At 45.0% G+C, this 11,268-nt stretch overlaps 1 long non-coding RNA gene across 2 annotated transcripts; it reads left to right on the forward strand.

The window, feature by feature from the left end:
• The first annotated feature begins 4,546 nt into the window (after window positions 1-4,546).
• Window positions 4,547-6,717, forward strand: LOC125965028 (uncharacterized). 2 transcript variants are annotated; one of them, XR_007478482.1, is made up of 3 exons: window positions 4,547-4,671; window positions 5,812-6,045; window positions 6,411-6,717. It is a non-coding gene; the product is annotated as an uncharacterized LOC125965028 (long non-coding RNA). The 2 variants fall into 2 exon arrangements; XR_007478481.1 differs by having other exon boundaries at window positions 5,812-6,038.
• The last annotated feature ends 4,551 nt before the right edge of the window (window positions 6,718-11,268 follow it).

Below are 11,268 nucleotides of genomic sequence, written 5' to 3' on the forward strand. Positions count from 1 at the left end.
AAAGCATAAAAGGGTAACTTCCTGCTTCCAGTTCCCTGCAGAGACAGCTTTCAATGGAGAAGTGTGCCTGAACACAGTCACAGCTCTGGGAGGCGGAGCCCATCACGGACCTCTCCTGACATTCTTCGTTCTGGTTCTACACATGGGAAGGATTATTTAGAAGGTGAGATCTATCGACACAAGCAAGTCGGCAGAAGATGCGCGTATAAAGGTGTGTAAAGAAGCCCTCAGTGTAAAACAGGTGGCTCTGGAGCCGCCAGAGAAAGGGAACAAGAGAAAAAGGTGCTGATTCTTACAGATCGAATCCTTTTTGATATCTGTGTGGTAACAAAGAACAGAGGGGCTGCAAGGCTGCGAGGCGGTGATTCTGACACTAACTCCAGTGCAGGTTTTAATCCCCACATCACCAAGCAATTCTCCAGCACCAGCTGGGGGTCCGACAATTCGACTCAATTCTGACGCTATCTACCTGGAGATGACGTCAGATCCCACAGGTTAAGAGCTCAGTCCCACTTCAGACACCCATCTCGAGTCCAGGTTGTCACCTGTGCTTCTGACCTACTGGCTATAGATTGGAGGTTCCCACAGTGCCCTCCCCAAGTTTGATTACTTTGTCAGAGCAGCTCACAGAACTCAAGGAAACATCTTACTTACTAGCTAGCTGGCTTATTATAAAAGGATATAATTCAGGAACAGCCAGGTGGAGGAGATGCCAGGGCAAGGCATGGGGAAGCAGTGAGAAACGTCCATGCCCTCTCCCAGCACCACTCTCCTGGAGGTTTCATTACATAGGCATGATTGATTAAATCGTTGGCCATTGGTAGTTGAACTTAACCTTGAGCGCTTCTCCCTTCCCTGGGGATGGGGGTGGTGGTAGTGGGACTGAAAGTTCCAAACCTCTTACCAGGGGGTTTGCTCCCCTGGCAACCACCCTCCATCCTTATGTGACCTACAGGTTTTCCACAAGTTTCATTAACATAACAAAAAGTTATAGGATCTCTATGCCCACATCTGGATAAAGACCAAATAAGTATTTCTTATTATAAATCACAACACCACAGAAGCTTATCCTCAAGTTGTCCAATAGGAAAACATGTATGAGAATCTCAACTTGCAACTCACACCATGTTACAGCATTAAAATTTCAACCTAATTGGAAATTTTCCAGTAAACCTTTGCTCTCCAGACTAACAACAGTAAAGGTCACTTATTAGGGACCCTTCTATTTGAACAGTTTTTTTTACTTGATTATAGTTTTATTCCATGTTTCATTTTAAGGAATACACATTTTTGCCTAATGATTCATTTTCCACATTTGTATTTGTGTGACAGTTTCTTTACTTACTCTTCCCGTCTCGTGGTTTCTAATGGTAAAACTCTACCAGTAATTTTACCAAACAGGAGCCCTTCTAGAAAGTTTCCTCCAGGTACCTCTGTCCGGATAGGTAACCCCCTAATGGTTATTTATATAATCAAACTAGCAATAGCTCCTCATGGACACCAGACCCAAGGACACTGGTTTCATTATGGGAAAACAGTGACCACTGCGGGCTTCTGTCTCTGCAGGCTGCTTTCTTCTGCATTTGGAGGATGACAAAGGTCACCTGACTGACAGCAACATCTTCATTACATTGTGTGTTGTGCCCTTGACTGTGAACTTGGGACCTATCAACAGAGGGATCTGTTGTGGCTTTGTATGAAATCTCAGCAGGGTATTTTGTGCAATGTATTCTCATTTCTTTAGGGACTGGGCAGAGCTGAGGGAAAACCAACAATCACATCATGACACAGCTGCCACAACAGGAAAATTCCCGCACAGCTATAACACGTTTTATGTCTAGGCCCGTGGAAGGGGCAGGAAACCAGACAGGTTTCAACTTGATTCTCAGCTCCAATCTAATGGTGATGTGAGAACACATCTGTGCTCAGTGAGAAAATGTTCTGGGATCGATTGGAAATGTCTTCCATGAGCAGAGGAGGAGGTGGTGGTGACCAGCTTGCTCTGTGTTTCCCTACCCTGGTCTGAATGGCTGAGCTCAGGGTATATGCCACAGTTTTGAGCTAAAGTATCGCTTCCCTGACCTCTTTAAGGTAAAACAGAGGCTGCACATTATCTTGGAGTCTCCAGAAAGTATTAGGTGTTCTACAGAGGGCCCCTGAAGAAACCATGGGGTAGTGGGCATTTAGTTGCACCAGATCTTTGACTCCGAGAAACTGTCAGCTCGGTAAGTACAGGTGCACAGATTAGCAATTAAACTGAGAGGCAGGTCCACATAAAATGGGTATGGCTTTTCCTAAGAGTCTTGAACAAAAGACCAAGACTTCAGACCAAACAAGAGACTAGGAATGAAGCCAGACTCTGTGTCCCAATGTAGGAAACAAACAGGGAACACAAGCAAATTCGTGGCAGGAATACTTAGTCCAAAGGTCTACAAAAGAGTGGAGTCCCAGGGGCTAAGCTCAGAGAAACAAGAACATGAGTGGGTTCTGATGACACTCTTCAATTGATAGGTCACAGAATCTTAGAGTTTGAATGAACCTTTCAGGTGATCAAGTTCCCTAGCTGGTACATCCTCCCTCACACCCAGGGCCAACAAACACCATGCTGATGGGTGGCATGGGAAGAGTGTTCTACCTTCTGCTCTGGTTTAAACCCCGTTTTTAGGCACAGCCAGATCAGAACTGGCAGCCCTGTTATTCACCCTTCAGTCTTCATTCATTCATTCGGTCAGGACTTTTTGGAGGACCATGCCAGCAGGGGTCCAGGGTCCCTGTATGAGAGGTCTCCACCTTCACCTTGGATTTACTCAAGCATAGAGTCACTAAGAATTGTCCAAGGGGTATTGTGGCTTGGCAGGGAATATGTCCAAATATTCAGAACCCCAAATTTCACACTCACAAAGAGCTCCCTGCAGTCACGCATTCTTTGGACAATTATTAAAACCAGCACACTATTTCCCTTTTTTCAAATTCTGGCTGAAACAAATCATTGTCTGATGTGGTCATGCTGGCTGCCTTGCGTGGCCATATTCACCGAGTCTTTGGAGGGGGTGGGGAGGGGAGTCAAAGAGCCCCAGGATGCTCCATGCCTTGTAGCGCTGCGAGCTGTGGTGCACGTGTGAAAGATTAACATTCTCCTCCCCAGCAGAAGGCAGGGAGGAGACCCCATGGCTGGGGTCCTCTCAATGTCTGGCAGCTCTGAGTTGGGTTCTTCCCCAAGGATCTGCTTCCCTGGTCTGCCCCATTCCTGGCCTCTGGGCCTTCTCTCTGGTCTAATGACTGACTCTCTGTATCTACGAACCTGGTGGCTGACCCTGCCACATGGAGAAAGCCATGGACTCCTCAATAGCACTAAACACTGTGTCCTCTGGTCCTTCGGGTCCCTGGCTCCTGAAACCTGCCCCAGGGTCTCAGGTATGAGATACGATGCATCGCCTCAGGACTGTTTCCTCCTATATCTCTGGGGTTTGGGGAAGGGATCTGCAATGGAGCAGGGATCTGCCTGCCCTTGAGAAGTTCCTTAAAGAACTGGTGGGATTATCTCACCTTGAAGAAAGGTAAAGTGAGGGTCATGCTAACTACATTCAAGGTTAGGAGTTGAGGTATTTCATTTCCTAATTTACTGTTAGCGATAACTTGCTACTCTCGGGGTCCACATATGACACTATGCCCATGCCCTTCAGATGAGCCCTGAGACCCAGCCCAGCTCCTCTGACCTTCTTTGGACTAGAACTTGGCAGAGGGAGGCCCAGGGCCTTGGTCAAACCATGGTCCAGTTAGAGCCTGAGACCTACATCTGGTCCAGCCACATTCGTCCCAAGAGGAGATATTGGAGGGTCAGTTGGTACCACTTTCTTTGACAGCACAGTTGCCAAAGAGCCTCTTCTCCCTCTTTTTAAAAAAAAAATGCTTGCTCTAGCTCACTCAGTCCTATCAGTTGGACACTGACAGATGTTAGCGAGAATTAAAGGTGAGGTCTGATTTCTTTCACCAGCAATGACTACTGGCAATGACCCAGGACAGCAGGTCTCCTTGACTCCCCTTGGCCTGTCGCAGTTTCCATGACCACCCTGTCCTCTCACAATGTGTCTCTGTCGTGAGCGTAGACCCAGAAAATGATGTCTTCTGTAAGGTTCTGTCCACACCAGAAGGCTGGGGCACCCCTCTGTCACCTCCTGGGCACCCAAGTCCTCCCTGGGATCATGCTTTAGCTCTCCTATGAGACAAGGAGCCAGGACAGCCAAGGCCACTGTATCTATGATACAGACACCAAAGATGGCAGCAAGCAACCGTTACTGGCAACATGCATTGTGTGCTTAGAGCACCCTCGGTACACCGTGGTGCACACACCTCAACTGCCCTCATCTTCACGGCTGCCTTTGAGGGCACCATTGTATTTCATTTCCATTTGGCAGGCAAGGAATGGAGTTACTACTTATTAGTTACGTCCTCCATGCCAGTTGCTTTGCTAAATGTATTACATGTGTTATCTCACTTGACCTTCCCAGTAGCTCTAAGAGATGGGTGCTTATTTCACAGATGGGAACACTGAAGGCTTGGAAGATGGTAAGTAACTTGCCTGAGGCCACGGAGTTTATCAGCCATAGAAGCAGAGGACTCAGACCCAGGCAGTGGTCCCAGAGCGCCCACCACGACCACAGCAAGACCCAGGTGGGTGACTTTCTGAAGGCACCCAGGTCCCCACTCCTGCCTAAATGATTCTGCTCTGAGATGGCCCTCTGTGCTCCCTGGTAAGGCAGTGACCCTCCAAGCCGCCTCAAGTGGGTGAGGGCTGGGCGAAGGCTGGGATGCTGAGTTCAGGGGTGGACTGGGTTGACACTTGGACCAGAAAGCCTTGGGAAAAGAGTGCATCGAAATACAGTGGTTAAGTGTGTTCCATAGGAGTGGGGGGGAGGGAGGGAATGTGTGTGCCAGAATGGCACAAGGGAATTTTTGCATAATAACAACCATATGTCCTAAAAGAATGGGAACAGTTTTCCCTTTTTTGCACAAGGACCCTGGAAACTGCTTCAGGAAATTAGCTTCAACCCCCTGATTAAGTTAAACTAAACGTGTCAGAAAGGCAGATGAAGTGAAAATGTGCCTTCGAGCATCATGTGGCTTCTGACATTCCCAATCATTAACCACATTAAATTGAGAGAGATACCGTATGTAGACAAAGAAAACGTCAGAGTATCTTGGGTGAAACTAAATCCTTCAAAGATCAGGTTGTTCATTTCCCATATAGCAGCTCTCTAGGTAGATCTGAAATTCAATCTCATACTGACAGAATTATTTGAGAGAAAAATTCCCATAGAAAAGGACACACATTGTTTACTGGCATTTGGTCTTAATTTAAAATACTGCGGTAAATAGTATTAAACCACTGATCTGCTCACCTTATGGGAGCTTCACACAAAGACTTGTTTCCAGCATCATTTTCAACACTCACTAATAAGGACTGTAATTGTGTCTTTTCAAATCCCTCCACTCAGGAAACCTTGACCTTGAAATGAATCACAATGACCATATTGACTTCAGGCTCCCATCACGTGACTGCTACACGCACTTCCAATTTCCTAAGCATTTCTTTGTCAATTGGCATCAGATAATGGGTACTTAGAGTGAAGCCATTTCCTCTTCATTTTCTTACCTCATTATTTTGATTAGCGTAGAATGATACCACTTGAACTTTACTTTATGATCGTGTCAAGGAGAAATTGGCAAGCTCTTGGGCCTTCTCTTCTCTCTTTTCCCATCCTTCCAAACTTAGACTCAGTGTTGAACAATTCCCAAGAATCTTTTTCACAGGCCCGGAAAAGTCTTCATTCCCAAAGAAGCAGAAGCAATTCTGCAGCGTCAGGGCAGTGACTCAAAGAGCCCTGTTGTACGGTGACATCGGAATCACATGGTCCTGGGGCAACTGGCAAGTTGAGACTGCGAGTAGAAAGCTGTGAAACCCCAAGTTTGTAAACTGAGTGATTTTTGTTTTTTGGAGGCAGGCTCCCAGGGAATCTGAGTAGACATGTCGTCTGCAGGTACGAGGTATGTAATGGACTTTCGTTGGGGTCAAATTAAGCTTTGAAGAGAGCCCTCCCTTAAAGCGGCCGAGGTAGCCTTATACCTTGAGCTACCTTTTTGTTCTTTTTGTCTCAGAGACATAAGATGATTTACGAAGGCTGTTGCTCTTCCTCAATCAGAAGCTGCTGGAAACACATGCTGTGTGACTCTGTGTTTGCGTTTGAAAGCAGCTCTTTTGCCCCTTTCCTGTTTGCCCCTTTCTGTTCCCTTCTAACCTTAAAAGAACCTAATTAGAGGAATGAGATCACTAGACAATTTAACCGAACTCCTGACTTATGCTCTCCTGAATACACACCATGCCTTGCCTAATCTGTTGATTCTTTTCCTAGATGAAAAGAAGTAAGAATGAAGAATTAAGTAGTTTCAGAATGACTAGCTCTCTACCCCTAACAGCCCCCTTAGCAATCGTGCAGTAAGATAACATCTGAAGAGAGAGTCAGCCAGTCTGCACACAATGGAGAAGGATGCAGAACCCAACCTCCTGCCTCCATGATTCGCTGAGATTCTTCCCCCTTTTTCTGCTTTAAAAACTGTCATGACTGAACAGAGTCTTCAGAGTTGGTCTCAGGACACAAGTCCACCTTGTCCCCAGATTGCTGGCTGTCCTGATTAAAGCATCTTTCCTTTCTACTGACACTTGCCTCTCAAATTATTGGCTTTTGAGCAGCGAGAAGCCAAACCGGAATTCAGTAACAAGTTCCCACTTCTGTTGACTCTTAGCTGGCTGCACCCTCAATGAAGGGGAAGCCCCGCCCTTCTACAGAAACAGCCTTTCTAAAATCCAAGGACCGCCCTCCTCTCTTTGTTGACTATCTCTGTTTCTTTGTTGTTATGAGACATATTCCCCCTTTTGTGACATTAAACTTTGTTCTGCTTGTTGAACTTCTCTACTACCTCCCTGGGGTAAAGAATGAGTGCTTACACCCAAGACTGGCATTGATTTATACATGAGCCCTGCGTGATCGGAACAGCCATAGCAGACCAGAACAAGCCTTATGTTCTTTCCAGGATAAATGATGGAGAGAGACCCACTGGCAAATCAAAACCTATTGCTTTCCAGCTCACTCCAAGCTCATTCAGTTTCCACTTAACAACATTTTTATTTGTGAAAATAATGTAGATATTTAGATATTTTCCCTCTAGAAGTGACTTAAAACTTGCAAGTAAATGGTTGTTTTCATAACAATCAGTATTTTGACTATTTTAAGCAGAAATGTCACATTTCTCAACCCTCTCCCACTATCAAAGTAACTTCTAGATGATAGCATTCATGGTAGCACAAATTTTCCCTTCCTCGCCTCCAACTGTAATCTTTGATATTGTGTTTCAGAATTAAACAGTCAGGTCTAAATTGGCATTGATTCAAAAAGGTCTAGGCATTCTTGCTTAATATCCTTGAAAGGAAAATGATGTCTAGGGTAGATTCCCTGGACACTGCCCTTAGGTAACTATTCAGTGCTGGAGTGTCATTCAACTCACATCTACATGGAGAAGTCATTCCCCAGTTCATCTTCCCTTTGTCCCCTGCTCTAACTTCTGACTCATCACCTTGGCCTTGTAGAGTCCCTTATGGTTGAACAGTGACTTGCTGATTAGACAGCAGTCACATAAATGGCCACTTTCTGTCTTTATTGCCAAGCAGTTGATTATTCTAATTTTGCACTGGAGGAAGCCAATGCTCACTGAAAAGTAGTGTCTTGCCCAAGCCCGTGCAGCTAATAAGATGAGACAGAACTAGAATGCACACCTGTGTCAGTCTGGGCTCCTTCCAGCAGACCACCCAGGACTGTGTATCTTGATGACATTTATGGTGTGAATGCTTCTCATACCTTGGAACTCTTCCCGGAGCCTGGTTGACAGTTAAGTGTTATTGAATGGCTGTAAGAAAGCGTGAGAAGACAGTAAGTATATTCATGAGAATATCACAGTCTCCTTAAATAAGAAAGGTACTAAAGGCTCCCAATGTTGGATGTCTCAACAGAGATATTACTGAGCCTCCAGAACTTCCTTGTTCTCACCATGAGAAACGAGTGTCAAAAACATGTCCATGGATCCGTAAACCTATTCTGGTTAAACATGCAATAACCCTGCTTATTAACAATTAACGTCCAGAGAATGACCTAAGCACCCAGAAATCTAAGTACATTTTTCAATTTCTGTTTTTCTAAAGAATAAGGAAACAATGATTTATAATTGTCCAACAACATTCTTTTCTCCAAACTAAAAAGCCCTCAATTTTTTTACTCATAAAATGAAGACAAACACAGTTACACCATTTATCTTGCTTTCCAAACACTCGACCATTCTGTTAGCCTCTCTGTGAGCTAGCTTTACAACAGTGCCCTTAAATTTTGGAGACCAAAACTGGACACAGTTTTATAACAAAGGCCTGATAAACATGCCAAATATCACAACATATGAACCCGTTTTCATGTTAGTATATGGTGATGCTTGACTCCTTCTTTTCATAACACCATACCATTATTGACTCATACTTTATTACTGGTCAAGAACTATCTCTAGGTCTTTCTCAAGGGTATAACTGACTACTGGGTGTGTTCCTCTCTTGATTCTTCATTGCTGTCCTAACGATTCGTACTATGCTAGACCCCATTGCATTGCTTGCTCTTTACAGTAGAACAACCACAGAACAGCCTGGACAAAGCTATTTCCTTTTTCTTTTGATATTTACATACGTGATGCTCAGGCAGTATGTGCACAGAGCTGCCATGGTAAGTGTGGTGAGCCTGGTTTCTCAGGAGACCAAGAATGACTGTCAAGGGGGCTTAGGAAAGTACCTCGGTGCTGGTACCCACGGGAGTGGGAAGTGCAGGGGGTATGGAGCTGGGCTGGCTCATACCATTCCCCAGTTTGTCTCCTCTCCCAGGTCACTTCCTGTCAGAGCAGGAACTTCCAAGTGGTTCTGTGTAAGTGGAGATTTCCTAGATGAGTACAGGGTGAGGTCAACACTACCCTTCTTCCCTAGCTTCCAGTTTACTGTAATTGGGGGCTGGCAAATTTAATATTTTGTGTCTTGGATGGTGGGAGCAAAAGGCCCTATCTGGCCAGGGTGGAACCCACACTAGTTTATGTTATGTGTTGCCATATTTGTTCGCTCATTCATTCATTCTTCCAACACAGTTTTGGAACTCCTTCTGCATGTACAGTGTCATGTTAGGCTCTAGGCAAGCAAAGAATCCTGCCTGCAGGAGCTAATAGTCAGGGTTCTCCAGCAAACTCTTTGCCAGGGCCTTCTGTCACCCTAGCAAAGGAAGCAGGTACATCTTGAACAGATTTCCACGTGGAATCCAGTCCCTGGTGCCGCGGAGTCTGGGCAAAAGTTTAGGTTTGCTCTAGGAAGGCAGCAAGTTACAGCAGATCAGGCATGAACATAGGAGCCATCAGACCTAACAATGTCACTTACTAATTAGGTAAACATGGGCAAGGAAATTAACTTCTGAACTGTAAAATGGAGCTAAAAACAGAGCCCCTTCCATAGGGCTGTTATGACAATTCAATCAATGTTTGCATGAAGAACTTAGTACAATCACACTCAGGCAGAATCGTCTGAGGTTCTGTAACCCTTTCTCACCCTGCATCTCGTGTCTTGATCTTTCATTATGGAAAACAGAACAAAAGTAAAGCCCTCTACAGATTTAACCCGGATTTAACATTCCACAAATGACACTTTATAATTGGTTGCTATGTTGATCAGATGAAATTCTGAACAAGAACTAGGCAGCTAAGTTGTGAGCTGTGTACAGACAGGCCAGGGTTAACACAGCAGATTTGCTGTGCTGGGGGGACGCGGGACCCTCTCAGTGACTACAGGGGCTCCATCATTTTTTGTGTTTTGGGACTCCAGATTAAGCAGGGAGAAGTGTTCTGTTGCTATTGTTGCTGCTGCTTGGCTTTTAATAAGAAAAGACAAAGGTAAATGACGCCAGGTCAGCTATAGGGTCCCTAAAATGCAGGCAATTTCCACGTTTTGAAGTTATCAAGCCTTCTTCCCTGCTCATAAAGTTATGCTGAAAGCCATGTGCAGGAAGTAACATCATGAAAAAGGAGTATGTGGACACAGTTGTGAATCTTTTTTTTTTTTTTTCAAAATAGGGATCTGGGCATGAAAAAGAAAATGTTGGGCCAGTCATGCATCTTACAATTAGTCAAGGCACAAGGGACCTTTCACCTCCTCCTGTGGGGTGGCCGGCCTGGCCAGAGGTGTCCATGAGCATTTGGCCCTTGCCAGCTGTCAGGGGACCACGGGGAAATCAGATCCAACTGTTCCCGGGGCAGTTCTAGGGAACAGGTGCCCACACATGTTAACTACATTTTGTAAGGGATGTGTAATCCCAGTGACTAGGTGGTCTGAAAGATGAAATTACTCTTTGGCCTTCTGAAACCAATTCGTTAATCAATGTGGGCACTAATTCTTCCTCCCTCCCTTCCTCCCTCCCTCCTTTCTCTCTCTTTCCCTTTCCTCCCTCTATTCCTTCCTTCTTTTCATCCTTCACTTTTTTTTACATTCACTCATTTATTTTTCTCATCCATTCACTGTATCATTCAGAGAATATCCTTACGCACCTACTATATTGTAAAGATATGAAAGAATTTTATATAGTCTCTCTAGTTAGAACTGGGAGGATATTATAGGATGTGTGTGGGCTTGCCCACACGCGTGCACATACAAGAAGAAATTGCTTAGTTGGAGGGAGATATTGGAAGGAAAAAGACACTCTGTGTGGTTCAGAGCGAGGATAAAAGGTCTCATAGCTTGAGGCTGATACTGATATCGAAATCAACACCCAAAGAAAAACTTACCTGCAGATTGATTTCTGCGTTCTTTGTGAAGTGAGAGATTCTATTTCTCAAGCAGGTAGACAAAGTCCTGATTTTTATTCTTGGCTACTTACTCCCTTCTTGCATCATCGGCTTACCTGACAAGTCAGGAATTTTCATCCTAGCATCTATTCATAGAGAGATGTGTATATAAATGTTACCGAATCCAAGCTCACTGCACGACAGGCCAATAAATCGGGAGACGATCTGTCGAGGCAAGGAATAGCGACTTTATTCGGAGAGCTGGCAGACCGAGAAGAGGTAGACCAGTGTCTCAAAAGAACCATCTTATCGGGGTTTGGATGCCAGTTTCTTTTATAGAACAGTGAGGGGGACGAGGTGGGGAAG

This window comes from Orcinus orca, chromosome 7, assembly GCF_937001465.1.
Source record: "Orcinus orca chromosome 7, mOrcOrc1.1, whole genome shotgun sequence".
NCBI classification, from domain to species: Eukaryota; Metazoa; Chordata; class Mammalia; order Artiodactyla; family Delphinidae; genus Orcinus; species Orcinus orca.